The sequence below is a fragment of the Oxyura jamaicensis genome, chromosome 1, assembly GCF_011077185.1.
Source record: "Oxyura jamaicensis isolate SHBP4307 breed ruddy duck chromosome 1, BPBGC_Ojam_1.0, whole genome shotgun sequence".
Lineage (NCBI taxonomy): Eukaryota > Metazoa > Chordata > Aves > Anseriformes > Anatidae > Oxyura > Oxyura jamaicensis.
This window is the reverse complement of record NC_048893.1, coordinates 86,559,658-86,577,329: the sequence shown is the minus strand read 5'-3', so window position 1 is coordinate 86,577,329 and position 17,672 is coordinate 86,559,658. Positions and strand designations below refer to the sequence as shown.

Sequence of the window (17,672 nt, the reverse complement as noted above, 5' to 3'; positions counted from 1 at the left end):
GCGGTGTTTATAGCTTGCCTGTTGTCTTTGCTGGACCGCCATTTCAAAGTAAGTGTGGTTCTCAGAAACGCATCGGTTGTGAAATGGACATCTTCGGAAAGGGCTGCCGCAATGGTCCTTCCTGAAATGTGGGGCAAGCTTGAGGAGAGTTGCCTGCTTTCACACCAGAATTTACCTGCATGTCCTGCATATTTGGGTGTTTTTGAATATTATCTGCCCCAGAAATAAGGAGCTGGAAATCAGGAACAAAAATAAGGAACTCCATGCTTAGTGGAGAAAAAGTTATCTATACTAAAGGTAGAAAATGTGCAATAATTCGTGTTCCTTGCATGTATAATGTCTAAGAGCCCATCATCATGGGTGTTTAGCATGTATCCTAAATCATGTCCAGACCCTGACAATTTAAAGGGAATGAAGAGAGGCCAATTTTTTGTGTCTTCTAGACTGTTTGGAACAAGCATCCACACCCTAATTGGGACACCACACCTTGCAATGCCGAATGGGGTATCACAGCTGTTTTGGGAGTCTTCCTACAGGATGGCACATCAAGTTTCAGGGCGTATGAAAAATGAAGTGTCAAATGTTACTGTGCCTTCTTTAAAAAGTATGTTTCACTTCGTATTTTAAACAGAAAAGGCAAGAAAACATAACAATTTATGCATTTCTTGTCATTTGAAGCCATTCAGCCATAATTCCAACAGTAAGAGATGTAAAATATCACCACGCAGCTCTTTTTCTTTCCTCAGGTGGCTATGTAAGAGTCTGTCAGGTCGATGACTCCATCTTTGTGCACCAAGAAAGGCAGATGTTCATTCATCTACATTAAAGGCAGACTCATGGGCCAACCTCCTAAAAGGGATCGTTGTTCAAAGAGCTGCTCTTCTGTCTCACTTTGGTAACTTTTTCCATTCACTCTCCTCAGGTGTGAGGCCCTAATTTAGCAAGGTGTTTAAACACCTCTTTAAGCCTAGGATGAAGCAGAGCCCTTGAGCATGCCCTCAACCCCAGGCGTGAGTCACCCTGCAGTACAGCGAGCAATAAAGCAGGTGCGTGGCCGGAGCAGAGCCTGACTCCTTAGGTCCTTTGTCAGCAGCAGCATAAATCCTCCCGGTGACAGGGGTGGGAGTGGGGACGGATGCGTGCTGCTATCATCACCCCCTCTCCAAAGCTGGACTTGCTCCTGAAGGCTGCCTGCTGCCTTCCTCCCTCTGCTCCTCAGCAGCTGGGAAGCCATCACCTCTCTGAGAGGAGCAGTGACCTGCTACACACGTAAATTTACAGAATTTTTGGCAAGATCATCCTCCGTTTCACAAGAACGTGGGCTGATGGCAAGGAAGGGAGGCTGGGATCCCCCCAGGGCCAGCTCCTGGTGACCCGAGCAGGGTGATGATGGCAGGGCCGCCCCGGTTGACGCCTGCTGGGGACGTGAGGGGCAGTGAGGGAGGGAAAGGTTTTCTTTGGTTTTGTTTCTCCGAGCACGCGGGGGCTGGGAAGCCCTCCTGCAGCCGCCTCGTGGCTTGGAAAGCGGAGCACCATCTCTGTTTAATTTTAATGCAGCCCATTAACTAAGCTGCCTCGCTGCACTTTGTCCATCTGGGTCGCCCTGTGTGCGCCAGCGTTTCCCTTTCACATTATTCCCCCTTGTGAGGCTCACCCCCCTCTCCCAGCCCGTCCGCATTGTGCCGCTCGGGGCCGGAGCACAACCTGCTGCTGTTCCTGCACCGAAAGGTGCCGGCGTGTCCAAAGAGAAGCTGCGTGTGTATTGCAAGAAACTTTTAAAAAACACCCTTATTTCACAAGAAAGGGAATAAATGCAAAGCGTAGTTAACACTATGCACAGTTGTTAACCAGTAAAAAAAATAAAGGGGGAGGAGGAGGATGGAGGAAGTGGAGGCAAGGGAGGCAGCTAGGAAAGTGGAGTCTCTCCACTGCAGCCATCAATTACAGGGCTTGGAGCTTGGTAGCTGCTGTTGTTGGCAGTGTGGAGGGTTGTTTTCTCTCTCTCTTTTTACTTTTTTTGTGAGGTCTGGGCAAGGAGGGCGAGCAGCTGGGGGCGGGGAAGGAGGGTGAATGCGGGATTTTGCCCAACCCAGTGATTCTCAATGGAGGCTCCGGGCGATGCTCAAAGAAAGGCACCCGCGGGGCTGCGGCGTCCATTGCCGGTGGGATGCTGCGGAAATTTTGGCGCCCTCAGAGGCCCCCGAGCTCAGTCCGTGTGCTTGTGCTCCGCTGTAAAACCGAGGCGGGTAAATAAATAGGCTGTGCAGCACGGAGCTTTGGCTGGGGCGATGCTGGCCTGCGCCAGCTGGGGCTGTGTGTGCGTGTAAAGCTACACATACACATGCTCATATACATATATATATACACACACACACGTATATAACACATTCCTGTGCAGAGCGTGGGCTTTACGGCCATGGGCGGAGACTGCTGGGGCTCCCCCCCTCGCAGTTTGTGCAGTCCCCAGCTAGGTGATATCATCTCTTCCAGGAAAACATCTGGTCCTGATTTACCGGCTGCCCTTCTGGGTAATGTGCTCCTCGGATTAATTACTTTCACAGTTAAAAATGTGCACCTTGACTTCACAGTCTGAAGTTGTCCGGCCTCGGCTCCCCACAGCTGGTCCTCATCATGCCCCTTTTCTGCCAGATTAAAGGGTTCTTTGATATCGGGAATCCCTCTCCCCCTTGAAGTGCTGGTAGATCAAATCACTCCTCAGGCGCACCGAGGAGCCTGTCCTTTTTAAATTACACACAATAGGGCAGGTTGTCTGGCCTTCACGTCCCTCCTCCCCAGCCGCTCGTGCCGAAACCTTTCCAAATTGAGCTGCGCAGCGTTAAATACCCCGTGGCATCTGCACCTGCTCCTGCTCGCTCACCTGTGGCTGAGGCAGGCACGGTTACAGTCACGCCCTGGTTGGGCTGCTCCCGCAGTGTAAAAGGAGCAATGAAAATGAAATTCACTGTCCTTTTTTGCCAATGAGAAAGTCAGGGTACGCCAAGCAAGGGAGGCTGGCGGCCAGCACATTTTTTGCTACCGGTCTTTGAGGAACAGATTCTTCTCTTGGGTCAAAGGGTGTTTAGCCACAATAATTTATATTTGGGGAAAAAAAAAAAAAAAAGTTTATTTTTAGGAACCTTTTTCTTTTTTTGATTGTTGTTTTACAACATACTTTCAGATTTTATCTTGTCATCGTCGTGTGACACAAATGCAGCAAAGCTTTTCAATGAAGCCAAGTGTGAAGGTGTCTCCCCATCCAGCTTGCAGTAAACAGATGCCTGTGTCATAGAGGGGACCCTGGGAAAGCTCAGCTTGACTGAAACAGAAAGGAGAGCCACGTTGTATCCCCATATGTTGCATTTTATAGCTTTATTTTTTGTTCATAAGCTCTTCAGCACAGCATTGTTTCTGCTTTTATTAAGCTCAAGAATCACGCAGGACAGCATGTGGGTTTCCACCCAGATTTTAAACAGTTCTCTACTTTCAGCGTTCACCTATGTGGTCCTTGCTTCTGGCCCTGTCCTGTTTCAGTAAGTCTGGTTCCTTTCTCTGTGAGTTTGGCATAAATAGGAGTAACTCCATCTTGTTATAAGGAGTTGGCTGGGGAAGCTGTCCAGCTACAGCTGTATGGGGACCTAATCCTGCTCTTCTAGCTCAGCCTCCTCATCACTGAACCATCTCCCAGGTGGAGCCATTCCTCAAGAGCTTCAGATCAAGAAGAGAGAAGACCAGCTTGGGCAGCCTTTCCCACTAAATGGCATCTCTAAAACAAGGGATTTCTCTCTTGCAGTGTGTTTTATGCAGAACTACAAGTCTCAAGGTGAGGGCAAAGCAGACCTTTATTCCCCATCTTCTAAACTCAGGAGGTAAAGCCATGGGGTGTCCCACGGAGCACTGCAACAGCATAGTCCAACCCCTGGTAACTGCAGGCTGACAAACTTGTCTCCAAAGATGGATTAAAATTCATCTTTCAGAAAGATTGCCTTTCTTTTTACAGGCTCTGTGCGATCTCCAGTTGGGCCTCTACCTGCTGCAAATGAAAGCTAATTGAAAAAGTCTCTTCAAACTGCCCAAGCGAGCTGACTGAGGCCCTCCATCCCCACTGGTGTGCCGACTGGTGGGATATTTCCACCAGGCCCGTATCTCCATCAGCAAAAAAAGAGAGAGCAGTTGGCTCCTCAGACATCAAACCTCCTTCTTCCTGTGTGGTGCTCAGTGCTAATGGGAATGGAAAGGAGAAGAAAGATCTCCTTTCTTGCCTCAAATCCTCCTACCCCACGTCCCAGTCCCAGGGGTCCCGTGTGATACGAGATGTGTTTTCCTTTCGTCCCTGCTTGTGAAACTCATGTTTCTACATTAGCATGGAAGATGGAAGAGAGCCAGCAGTGCAGTGGGGCTGCTTTGGGAGGATTTCATCCTGGAGACCACTTTTACATTTTCCTTGCTGTCTCCCCAGCATTGCCTGCAGCAGGAAACTCCTGACAGCTTGTCGCCCGCTTGGTCCTGGAGGTGCTGAGCTGGGTCGCCTGACTCTGTTGGTGATTCACTTAGAAATGATGACAAGCATCTCTCACCGGAGCCTGTTTTCGGCAGCTCAGGTACAAGGTGCCCCATGGGGCTGGTGGTGAAGGAGTAGAGAGGGGAGGTGGCTCTTGTCTCACCTGGTGGAGGCTAAGGTGGCTACTTTGACTTTTCCTTCCCTGACACCCTTTGTCAGGTTTTCCACAGCCTGGTTAGGCCGTGTGTGACCAAACCGGCCTCCCCCTACTCCTCTCTTCATCGCCAGTCCCTTGCCCAGGTACCAGAGCAGGCTTTTATTAAGAATTACAAAACCTGCTTGTCCTGCAGCACAGTGTTCACTCATTGCAGTGTTGCTCTGTAGGGAAATGGTGAATATATTGTTCCTTTTTATGAGGCCTACAACTGCTTGCTGAGAGAGGAGCCCCAGAGGAATGCTTCCTACCCAGACATCAGCCAGACCTTAGCTGTGTGACCTTACGGCTTGTAGACAGCAGTTTTGCTAGCACATCCAAAACAAACCTGTCCTTTGTCCAGATGCAGAAACTGCACGGAGGCTGTTTCATTTAGAAGCCCTTCTTTGGACAGCTTATTCCTCTGGCGGCCCAGGAAGGCTGTCGGCCTCTCTTGTGAACTATTTGCCACCTCTGCCCTTTGTAATACCGAGACTTTGTGCTGCCTCGCTCTCTCCCTGGGACCAACAGCCTGAAAGCAACAGCGCACACCCAATCCAAGCTATGCGTGACTCCCCCAGCTCTGCCTTCATTATAAATAAGCCAGTTGGGCCTGGCCAGCCCTTCACGGACGTCCATGAATTTTTCCATTCCCAGTGAAGCAGGGACGCTTTAGGTTTCCTCTTTCCCACTGAAATAGCCCAGAGCTTGCTGTCTCAATCTGATTTTGAATGGGGCAGGGGTTCACGGTTCCGTACCGTCGCCAAGCCGTGGGTGGGAGCAGGGAGGAGAGTTTCTTTCCTAGGGACTTGAAATCTCTTCTTGCTCTGTTTCTGAAAGATTTCATCTCTCCAGGAAGCAGCGCTCTCCCGGGATGAGCTGTTTGTGCAAAGCTTGGCCCTGTGGGCTCTTGTTGAAGACTTCAGACATAGCCAAACCAAAAGCCTGCTCTTTTTCTGGGCTTGGTCCAGTCAGGATCCATATTTCAGGGGAGTCTTTCCATCCAAGAAACTGAATCTGAGCTGCTCATATCTCCAACTGGGAAGCGTTTCAGATGAAAGAATAGCTTTAGCCCAAAGAGGCATGTGGAACGCCGTCGCCCCGACTTAGCTTTCCCTCCAGGCAGGAGACAAAGCCGTGGGCTGGGGGGCTGCTCGTGACCGGGGTGGGCGGGCGATGAAGGGACTTGACAAAGGGCACACAAACAGGCTGCAGCAGCGACAGGGGAAAAAAAATGACGTGCCGTTTTGTTATCCCTCTCCGATCCGCAGGGACTGGTCTGCACAGCTGGGTGTGGGTCAGAGCCTCCATACTACCCGGACAAAAAAAAAAAAAAGATACTGAGATTGAGTTAGGAGCGAGCAGACCCCGTTTCTAAGGGGCTTTTAGCAGTGGTGCCAAGGCTGGGGGCCGTGTGAAACACACCCTGCTTTAGATCATGAAAGCCAGCACCTGGGGCAGATTTTCTTCCAGGGCTGAAAGCGTGGGAATGCCTTCTCTTGAGGTGTATCTTATTTCCGTGGTCTGGCTAAAGAGGTCCCTCGCTCCCAAACCGTCACAGCCTTTGTTTCTTTCCCAAACCTCCCAGCACAAATGTTTGCCTCAGGATCAGCTGCCACCTCCCTGCGCCGGTCCCTACTGTACCCGCCAGCCCAGTGTGTTTTATTTCAGACCGTACATCTCGGGATGAGCTGTGTTTCAGGTTGCATATACCCAGAGGAGCTGCATTTTGGAGGCTGTACGTCCTCGCACCCAGCAGCAGCATCCCTCCCCCTGTCCGAAAAGCCAGCCTGGGTGGAGGTGGCGGGGGGAAATAAGATGTCACTCTTGTCCTGGAAGGGAGACAGGGACTTGTCACTGGAGGTGGGGGCAGAGGGGGCTGGGGGAGAGGAAGAAGGTGCTGACAGCCCCTCCCCGAGATGTCCCTGACCCCTGCCCGGGCTTTCCTCATTGCCCCCATGCATGCTCTGGCCAGCGGCGCGGGGGGCCCTTAAAAAGCCTTGCTGAGAAAGGTATTTCTTGTGGGGGGCATTAAAAAAAAAAAAGCGGGAGGAGGTGGTAGGGGGGAGAAGAGAGAGGGCAGGCCCCTTCGCTCCCCACTGAGCCCATTTCTCCTGCTTTGCCGGAGCTGTCAGCCTTGAATCCCGGCGGCGTCCCGTAACGAATTGGCAGCAATGGGGGCTTTGGGAGCCGGGCGAGCGCGGGCGCGGGGGCTGCGCGGGCGGCGTTGGGGATAAAGGCGCCTGTCACCTCCTTTGTGCCTGCCCGCAGGGGCGTGCGCCCCTCGCTGCGGAGGGTTTGGCTGGGGGGTGAGGGGATGGAGATGGGGGCAGGAGGGAGCTACTCCCAAAGGGATGGGGGGCGCAGGGCTGCTCCTGTCACCCCCCACAAGGACGGAGCAGGATAGGGTTGCACTGCGATGCTGGGGAGATGGAGAGGCCAGCACCCCGTTTTCCATCCCACTGACGAGCCCTTGTTGCATCTGAGGGAAAATCTCCTGCCCCAGGTGAGAGCTGGGAGCTCTGTCCCTGCGCTCAGGTCTCCGTCTTCTGTTGGCAGAGGCTGGGGCTTCTCCTTTGTCACGGAGCCAGTTGCACAACCACGTCACAGCGTCGCAGACAAAATATTGTCCAGGCGATGTTTTTAATGGCTTGGGTTGACTCATGTAAAAATGCCTCACTGTCCGTGACATTTGCAGAGACAATCTGCTGATAAAAGGATTCGTGTGTTTGCAAATGGAAAGAAAAGAAAAATAACAATTGCATTTCTCAAGGGTCCTTCACAGTGGAATTTAATAACTGAAGCAACCAAAGAGGGACAAGTGTAGGAAAAACAGGCTCCTGAGGCAGTTGGGCAAGAGTACAGTCAGTGAGCACACACAGCACAGCGGTGCCTGTAGCGTGCGACATTTGTACTTTGTACCCAGTCTGCACCCAGCTTTTGGGACAGAAAATAAGTGAGAGATGGGCCATGCATTCATAGGTCTGAAGGCCAAAAGAGGTAATTAGACCATCTAGTCTGATTTTTTTTTTTCACAAAGACCACGGGATGACACCCAACTATCCTCATTTTGAGTTAAATGACTTGGATCTGACCAGTAGTTTTCTTTATCACAGTGTCTTGTCTCTGGAGCTTGAGTAGACCCTGCGTAAAAAAGTCTAGGCTCTTGGTAAAATGCATTTACTGTTCTGTGTTTGCCTCAACCTGGCTGGTGCCACTGCTGGAGCGAGCCAGTGCCACCATAAAGCAGCAGACCAGTCTGTTCTTAGAAAAGGAGAACATATCATCTGATGCATCCTTACATTTTGGAAATCAGCTCTTCATGGAATGATTTTTTAAAAAAGAAATAGAGAAATACATTAAAAATGCATAGTTCATATTTTTGAAGGCTTTCCGCTTTGTTTGCAGTTGCATGGATTGCCTTGTTGCTTCCTCCATGCCCCAAACATCCAAGGCTAACGCAGCTCTGTCCATGCTTGGTCCATCCAATGGCCACCAGCTCCAGTCCAAGGTCCCAAGGAGCTCTGTAAAGAGATTGACTCAGCTCAGAAAGAAACAAGACCCTGGTGCGTGCTCCAAACAGTTGTTCAGAAATGCCTGCATGGTCACAGGTTGCACTGGTGCTTTGCCACTTGTAATGGTTGCACCATGGGCTCTGTGGAGCACAGACCACCTTTATGCTTTGTGTTTGCAGAGCACCTCGCTCAGTACAACATTAATGTGTAATATTAATTACCCCAGCCCACGTTCAATGCCAAGGCTCTTCCGTGAGGGTGTGAGTGGGGCTGGCACCGCTTTTGCAGTGATTTTTCAGGAGCTGCACAGATGGGCATGCTGCCCGCAGCTGGGACTCTGTTGTGCCTGAGAAGAAGTGGTTCCTGGCAGAGGCATCAGCACAAGTTTCACATTTGCTCTCTCTCAACTGAGAGTAAAAAAAAATAATTCATTTTCAGGTAATACGGTGCTGTTCTTTCCATGTGGAAAAATTGGGAAGGTATGCTAGACTGTCACTCTTTTATTGTTCTTCTTGCTAATTGCGTTGATTTCTGCCTCCACATTCCCAGCTGCCGCTCCTCTCCAAGTTGCCCTTTTTGACTCCTCGATTAACTTCTTTGTCCACCCATTTACCACTAAGGACAAGGCGACCCTGGGATGTAAATCTGCACTGACGTCCCTGCCGCTTGCCTGCTTTCGTAGGTGCTGACATCTGCGAGACTCCTGGCAGCATCGAGCAGTGCCCTCCTCCCCAAGGGCTGCTGGCCCCTTCCCAAAGCCCAGCGCCTTGGTCCAAGACAAAAAGCCAGCAGCAAGCAGCCTGGGCAACTGCTGATGCTGGTCTCCAGCCGCCAGGTGCCATGTGAGCCTGGGTGTAGTCTATACCCTCTGGTTTCTGCTTGCTCACTTGCTCACCTTGCTTGCCATCACCTCCTCAAGCCATGGACTGTCTTTATTCATTGCATTAATTTGGGCAGACACTCTTGGTGAGACTTTGGTTAATGTGGTGCACAGACCAAACTTTCACAAGGTTTGCTTTGGAGCTAAACTGTGCTTTCAAGACAGCATCTTGGGAGTCACTTTTAGGGTGGAAACATGGGCAGCTGGGCACGGGCTTTGTTTTGAGCCATCATGACATACCAGAGTTGATTTTTGGGCAAAACAGAAACTTGCATGATGCCCCAGCCCACAGGTGATGCCCTTCATGGGGTGCTGGAGCCACTGTTATTTGAAATGGGAAGCTTGTTCATCTTAGCAGGAAGATGGAGAGGTTTGGGGGACACCTCCAGAGCCAAGACAATGTGTTTGCTCCTAATGTCACCTCAGGGTGAAACAGATCCTCCCTGCACAGCAAATCTCTGACAAGCCTCACAGCAGGAAGGGGGCCAGACATGGTGGCAGGCCCTGATGGTGCATCCCAGACCATACTAATAAGAAGGGTGTCCACAGCACTGTTTTCCAGGGCAGGACCCTATAACCTCCCAAAGGAGATGCACAGTTATTTCCCAAATGAGGTCTTAGGCTGTGATACAACAACATTATTTGCCCAGATGTGGGCTTTATTCTGTATTCAGTCTGACTCTTAAGGCCCGTTAGAGGCAAGCAAAGCACTTCTCCTGGAGCCCTGCAGCTGGCACCGCTGCTGCCAGGCGGAGGACAGGGCCTTTGCTGAAAGCCCTTCTGAGCCACTGAGGGAAATGGTCTCGTTGATGTTTATGCATTGAGCCCTTTTTCTTCTGCTCAGCATTATCCAAATCAAGCACGATGACTTTGTGGAGGTTAAAGTAAATGAGGTGTCCCCTTTGGTCCTATAGGCCCTAAAACTGGGCAAGCTAGGAATCCCAGCTTTGATACTCTTGGATCACGGCCTTCCTTGCTTCATCGGAGTGTGTCCTCTGATGATGTTGCTGTCCTGTGCCCAGCTGCTTGAAAGATTTCTTTTAATTACTTTCCTTTAACGTAGCTTCCCTTATCACGAAAGGAGCCATAAACATCGCAGCTGTGCAAAACGATGTGAAGCTGCAGTACAAACCTATGTGCTCAAGAGGCCCGTGAGCCTGACAGCATGCTGTAGGCAAATGGCTTTTAATGAAATCATATGCAAGTTGTGTTTCACCAGGGTTTTTATCTGTCTCTTCTTACTCAAGTGAAAGGAAATAAAGGGGCATACTCTTTAAAAAATGATTTTTAAGGTTTTAGAAAGAAGCAGAGAGAAAAGAGAGTGGGACTAACAGGTGGCCTGTGTTCTGCCCGGGGCTCTCCCATGGGCTAGCTGTATGGTTGTGTTCAGTTCCCACCACCGCTCTGCTCCTCTGCGTCCCCGTATGTGGGATGGGAAGAAAGACAACAAGTAGATAAGGAAAATGGGAGCACAGATAGGGATGAGTAGGTGGATAATGAGGGGAGAAGATTAAGAGGGTCATCAATTCTCATGCTGCAGGATTCAGCTCAATATTTATATACTGCCAGGAGGAAATCTGGGAGTTGTATGATACAACTGCTCCCAGCAAGATTTCTTGCACTTCCTCGTTATTCTTATTAGGGATGACTGGCTGGAAGGGCCCAGGCGAGTCTCCACCCCACCACGGCCCACAATGGGGCGATTACAAGGCAGCAAGTTAAGCGTGAGCTTCGGGGGCTGCTGGCTTGAGCTCTTCCAGCTCAGGCTCCCTCTGCTTTAGCAGAGGTCTGTGCTGTGGTGCCCTGGGAGGAAGGGTGCCGGCTCTGCCGTCCCCTCGCCCCTGGTGCTGTGGGAATGCGGCTGCGTGCCGAGGGGGTGCCGCACCGCCCCACGGGCCTGCCGAGCTGCAGCCGCTGCCCTGCCTCTGGGGCTGAGGGCTGGGGGGGAGCCGGTGGAGGGGGGGAAAGGAAGCAACTTTTTAAATAAAAAAAAAAAAAATAAGTGATGAATAGATCGGCTAATCCCGGGAAAGCTTGAGAATATAGAGCAGCGTCTGTGGGGCCTCCCTTTTTTCTTTTCTTTTTTTAATTTTCTTTTCTTTAATTTCGCTGCAGCACGTATAATCAATTATGGCCTGAATCGGGGATAAGGGGAGGGAAAGTACTTCAATTCATAAATCAATTTTATACGGTCATCAGTCAGGTTGTGAATGCAAATACCTCTGTCGGTTTAGGTTATTCAGAATTAATTGACTCCCACCGGGCTGGGCTGCAGATGGAGAGGAGCTTTCTCACAAAGTCTGCTCGGGCTCAGCATGGGGGCAGGCAGGCGGGCCGGCTTCCTCCTCCTCCTCCTCTTCCTCCACTTTCCTCTCCCGGAGCATTATGCTGCTGGCGCTGGGGAGAGTTTTGTGTGCGTGTGCGCGTCTGTGAGAGGGAGCGGGAGAGATGCTTGAAGAAAGAAAGGGATATGCAAAGATTAAAGTCACAAGCCCCCTCTTCAGCCCCGGCCTGCGCAGACACTTTTATGTGATTAGGAATGCTTTGCTTTCAAGGGTTTGCTTTTAAGCCTTGAGCTTCTCTTGAACTTCTCCAATAAGAAAACAAACAGCAGTGTCAAAGCCTCCCCCTGTGCCTGGAATTCGGGCGAGAATCGTGTCATTAAAAAGCCACTTTGCTACTGGGACTTTGGCATCTGAGCCACTGTTTCAAAGCCCGTCTGGGGCAGGAGAGATCGAAAGTCATTAAACATCTAGTGGTTGTTTTGGTGGCCTATTGAAAAATGAGTTTTGGAGGGTTTGGGGCCACTGGGAGGACGCAGGACACACGCTGCCACCTGGATCCCCCCTCCCTGCTCCTGGCTGTGCAGACCAGTGGCCAAATTATCTGGCGGAGAGGGGCTTTTTGGAGGGGGGCTTTTTGGAGGAAGCCCAAGGGATGGATTTGCTGTGAGGGTGAAGATGTATGTAGCCCATAGACTCTCTTTTCTGCCCACGTTAACACTGCCCTGCTTTGCTAGGACTTTGCAAACCCGGGCATCTCAGCTTCAAACCCCAGGAGAACTTCCTGTCAGCTCTCCAAACTCTAGAGAAGGAAGCCCTCAGATATGCACCAGTAAACAGCTAACTCATTCCATCAGCAGATACGAGATCAATTGCCAAGAGCAGTGGGCACATGTAACCCTCTTGTAAACATGGGTAAACTGAGGCAGTAATTATGTGGCTTGATCCAAAACATCACTCTTTAAAAAATGGCATAGCTGGAAATAAAGCCTAGGTCCTGTGATCTCCACTCCATTATCGTATCAGCCAGGGCACAGACAACAGATCACCAGAGAGCTAAACAAACACTTCTTCCTATTGTAAAGTAAAAGATAGGGCATGTCCATGCCTGTTTTGGGTTTTGGTGGGGCTGGAGGATCTGGTCTAAGCTCACATAAGGGAGCTGATCCACATGATCCTGTGGAGAATACAGGTCAGCAACTCTGAAAGCTCAGAAGACACCATGGAGACCTCCATCCCTGAGGTCTGGCTATGTTCAAAGTGCCCCGGGAGGAGGAGGCTGCAGAAGATGTCTGTAACTGTGTGCAGTTCAGTGGGGAGGCGGAAAGCTGCCTTGCAGGCCTTCAGCAGGAGGAGCGTGGTGCAGACCTTGGCAAGGGGAAACAAGAGGGAGCAGGAGAACAAAAGAGCCATGCACCTTCCCCTCAATGCCTCCCTCCATTTTGAGAAAATCTGCTATTACAGTGATAACCATAGAGCCAGGTGCACAGCCTGGTGGACAGCCTTTCACAAGGCTCTGCCAACTTCACAGCACCCCTTATCTTCAAAACCCTCTGCTATTTTTTACACGTGCAATTTTGCCAAAGCCTCAATTTTGTCAAATACCGTAGTCTAGAGAAGGCACAGGTTGGTTTGCTAACTCCAGCAATGACCTAAGAGCCCCAGGGAATTTACCACTGCTGCTGTATGTTCAAGTGCAACCTATGAGAAAGAACAGAATGGGTATTTGCAGGAGTGTTGAGTCCTTCAGGATGAAAATGAGAATTGTGTGGACACGTTCAGCTCCCTTCTGCTGGCGTTGGTGTGTCCGACTGTGTCTCCCTCCTCGGAGATCTTCAGGAACAACCTGGGCATGGTGCTGGGCAGCCTGCTCCCAGAGGCTGTACTCAAGCAGAGGGCTGGACCAGATGACCTCCAGGGGTTTCCTTCCTACCTCAGCCATTCTGGGCCCCTGTTACTCTGTTTGCTGTGGTCAGCATGGTTTCTCTGCTGCTCCTGCTCCTCACAGCAGGGGACCAGGAGGCAGGAGTGTTTGGTGTGTCCAGCTTGTGGTGCCACAGATGAACCTCAGCTGTGCGGCTCCTCGTGTAGCAGCCGGGTGCTCTTTCTTCCCATGCCCGGTGCCAGAAAACTCATGCCTTAGATAAAACATGACGTTGTGGCCCGTTTCGCTCCAACGCTCCACTCTTTGTGGACTTTGTCCGGGTCCCATCTTCCCGCTGGCCTGACAGGAACCAGGCCTGACTCTTCCTAAACACAGCCCCCTGGGGCCAGAAGCTGGGATATGTGCCGAGCCGGAGCCAAATCCCCAGGTTAGAAGCCCCTGAGATGATCTGCTTGGGATTTGCCAAGTTACAAAGTAGTTTAGAAAGCCTTTCAGCTCGCCAAGCGAATTTCATGTGCGAGAGCAAACCTACTTTAACGCCCCGCCGGCTCTCCCTGCATTCCCTCGCTGCTTCATCGTTCAGCGCCCGACAATGCTTCGTGTGTTTCTGTTTGCTCAGCATGCAGAGGGGAGGCCTCCCCCTCGCCGGAGCTTTCTTAGCATTTTTAATCATGTTTATAAAGTCAAATGCCTAAGTGACCAAGAGCTGCCGGAGCCGCTTCTCCACCCGGCGGGGTACCGAAATCTCTCCTTGAAGTCCGTGGGGAGAGCCACGCTCCACCGAAACGCCGACCAGAGCCGGGGCGCTCGCAGAGGGGAGGAGCGAGCCCCTTGTTCGACTACACAGCCCCTTTCACGGGGGCCCGGGGAAGGAGGGGGAAATCTTTACACCCGCGGTGGGACTTCTGAAGAATTTACAGTCGTCTTTCCTGGAGACACTAAAGATTTTACAGCCCTGGTACCAGCGGTTACAATGCCCTATGGAGCGCGGGGCTGAGCGTGTGCCAGGGACCCCTTCATCCCGCCAGAGGCTGGCCGGCGGCCAGGGTCTTCGAGCGGGGCCGTGCTTTTCAGCGAGGGAAGGGAGCGAGGCAGGAGCAGGGGGAGAGGCCGAGCAGAGGGGGCGAGGAGGGGAACAAAGGAGCGCGGGATGGGAGCGCTGCGGGAGGAGAGGAGGCGGCGAGGAGCGAAGGGAGGCAGAGGAAGGAGAGGAGGCAAGAGTGGAGGACAAGGAGGAGGGAGCCAGGGAGAAGGAGACGGAGTGAGGAACGAGAGGGAGGGAGAAGAAATGCGAAGGGCGGCAGAGGGAGGAAACGTGAGAAGAAGGAATAACAAAAAGGGAGCCAGGAAGAGGGAAAGGAAGGAATAGCAAATAAGAGCCGAGGAAAGTTATAAAGCAAAACAGGGTCTTCAAGCAGGTACAGTGAGGAGGCTCAGAAAGAGCTCACAGCCCAGTCCCCTGGGCAGCCCCAGCAGAGAAAAACAAGGCTTTGCAGGGACCCTCCCCAAACCTTTACACTCTCAGAGGAGCTGGGAGCTCTTCTGCATGCCCTGTTCTGCATAAAACCTGCACACCAGGTGCCTCTCTGGCAGATGCTTGCCACAACGAACACGCGGGTGTGCATACCTTTACACACACATGCAAGCGTGTCGCACACCCCGACATCTGACATCCGTGCTGTGCACCTGTTGTGCACTGGCAGGCTCTCCCCGTGCCTCCCCCTGCCCGTGCAGCACCCACACACAGAGCTCCAGCTCCACTCCCTCTTCAGCAGGCTGCAGAACAAGGCTTGTGCTCTGTGAAAAACGCTGAGGTTTGGCCATGTGTGTTCACTTCTTCTCTTTTTTCTTTTTTTCTTTTTTTTTTCTTTTTTTTTTTTTTTTTCCTTTCTTTTGAGGTAGGGGGGAAAGAATCCAGCAGAAAAATGAATACCTGGGGTAATTTCTGAATGCTGTGTGTGCTTGGTTTGCAAATGGGTCCCACGTGCTGGTACACCTCCTGCTAGCAGAGCCGTGGCAAATGTGTTGCTCTCAAGCCAAAAGGGACATACAGAGCTGCTGCCAACAGCGTGTACCTGATCCACTGTGTTTTTAAAGCATGATATGCCAACCTATCCTCACAGAGGGTCAGCCACAATCATAAAGGTCCCTTGTAGTGAACGTCATGCTCAACACATCTGTCTGGTTGTAACAGACAGAAAATGGCTCACAAAAGAGGTTTTCTAGACTTTTATATACATTGCCATAACCCAGAAAGGGTAGGGAACCAAAGGGTGAGAGGCATGGTAACTGCATGTTGGGATGAAGAAGCAAAAATGGTTTAATTTTCCATTAAAATCCCTCCCCATGAGCTGTGCAAACTTTCTCCTGCTAGAGAAATGCCATGCAAAGGGCAACACGTTGCTGGTGGCACTCTCCCACATGGACAAGAACCACAGGCCTAAGCTAGAGACCCAGCCAGCAGCCCACGGAGGTGGCTTTGTGCATGTGGGCTCCCTGGGAGCATGTCCTGACATCTGAGCACCATAGTGGAGCCACGAGGTCCTCGGGAGATCATCCTCCAGTGTCAGACCTCCTCTGTGGGCACCCCAGGGGACGCGACTCATTGTGAACAGCTGGAGAGACGGGTGCCATTATTTCAAGGCCTACCACACCGTGCATCTCCTTCAGCATGTAGACCAGCCTTTTGGGAATGCCTACCTAGTGCCACTGGCTGTTACCACCTCCTGCTGAAACATCACTGCTTCAGAAATGCCTGTCTCCTTTCTCCCCTTATTTTCCTTGAATCTTTTGACTTTCCCATAGAGCAACCAGAAAAGCGTAGGGTATGGTACACATGTTGAGGGGATATGCAAGGTGAAACAGAAAGGAAATGATGGGAGCACGCATTGGGCATGCTCTCTGGAACCAGCAGTGCAGTTGAATTTGCTTCATTTTTAGTCTTCAACACGTTCTTGTTTGGTCATCACAGGTGGCAGTAAAGCCGAGACGATGCTTTGGATACACACGGTCATTTTTGCTAGGAGAGATCAGTGGGGAGCTTACATGTCAGGGCAGGAGTGGAAAGTTGCTGGCTCTTCTGCCGAGACTTTCTTGTTAATCCAAGCAATTCACCCACAAAAAACCCTAATGACTTCAAACCGTAGTCCAGTGGGGCCCCAGCATCCTCCAGCCATAAACAGAAGAGAAAAATGGATCTGATAAAGAGCAGCTCGTCTGGTAGGCTTGGAGGAATGTTAAGTGCATAGTCCATGGGAGCTGGAACAGGCATGGCAGAGCACAGATCTTGGCTCTGGGGCTGATATACCACTGATTGTGTGCATCTTTCTCTCCTGCGGGTGAATAATTGTCCCTCCGGCTGGTGGGGAGCGGGTTCCTCCTCCAGCCTAACCTGGCCTTCAGCTACGTCTCACCGTCCAAACGTTTCCAGACTCCAGCAGCAGCCCGTACGAAGCGAAGGAGCTTGGCACCTTGGGAGGTGTGGCCCACGGCCTTCATTCCTGATGTTATTTGGTTCCCTAATTTTGGAAAGAGCAGTGGAAACAATTAGGTCTCTTAATTTCTCCGAGGCAAGATCCAAATACAGAAAAGAATACATCTCCCAGGCAGGGAGAAGCGGGGAATTAACTGCCTTTTTTTGGATGAGATCAGAGAAAGCTGATTTATGAAGCAAAGAGAAAGCAAAGTGCTTTTATGGGTAAAATGTTCCCTGCTTATTTCCTTTCTGTCAGACTACGTTCCTCCCACGCTTCTGGCTGCAAGCTTGCTCCTTGGAAGCCTGTTTAAGCATTTCAGCATGTGCTGATTTAACTGGGCAAGGATTCTGACAGATCTTTGCAGAAAACATCACAGGAGCTGCTGGAGGTGACTGCCTAATGCTGACCTGGGGCACACTGAAGAGGACCGGGCTGGTGAGCAGAGATGCAGCCAGCTTCATGCCCTTGCAGCTCCCACAGAGCATCAAGCTCTCAGGAGATGCTCCTCCTGCTCTGCTGGGTCGGGGTGTATCTCCCCACCTGCTTTTTCTCCTCTTGAGGAGTTAGAGGCGAGTCCAGTCTGTGGAGAGGGGGGCTGAAGCCTCTCTGAGACCGGGGGCGTTTTGTTCCAGCTCAGCCAGAGCGAGTGAAAGCAGAACGGGAGAGAAATTCAAGCGGGTGGGTGTGGAATGAGAAAGCTTGCGCGAGTGAGTTTCCACACACGGGGCTTTCAGCTCCTGCCAACATACACACGGGACGGATGAACTCAGGGGAACTCAGAGAGGCTTGTGTCTGCTCAGGGAGGCCGTAGCAAACATCTGACATTGAACTATGGGGTACCAGGGCTAAGGCTGGGGTATCTGAAATGCTAACAGTCTAACCGTGCTGCCGGCATGGTCCTTGTGACAAAGGTGTCTCTTCAGGGCCAGACTGAGCTGCAAAA

General features: G+C 51.3%; 1 long non-coding RNA gene across 1 annotated transcript; it reads left to right on the top strand.

The window, feature by feature from the left end:
- The first annotated feature begins 4,550 nt into the window (after window positions 1-4,550).
- LOC118160928 lies at window positions 4,551-5,995 on the top strand. Its single transcript, XR_004747765.1, has 3 exons — window positions 4,551-4,598; window positions 4,718-4,798; window positions 4,916-5,995. It is a non-coding gene; the product is annotated as an uncharacterized LOC118160928 (long non-coding RNA).
- Window positions 5,996-17,672: the final 11,677 nt, after the last annotated feature.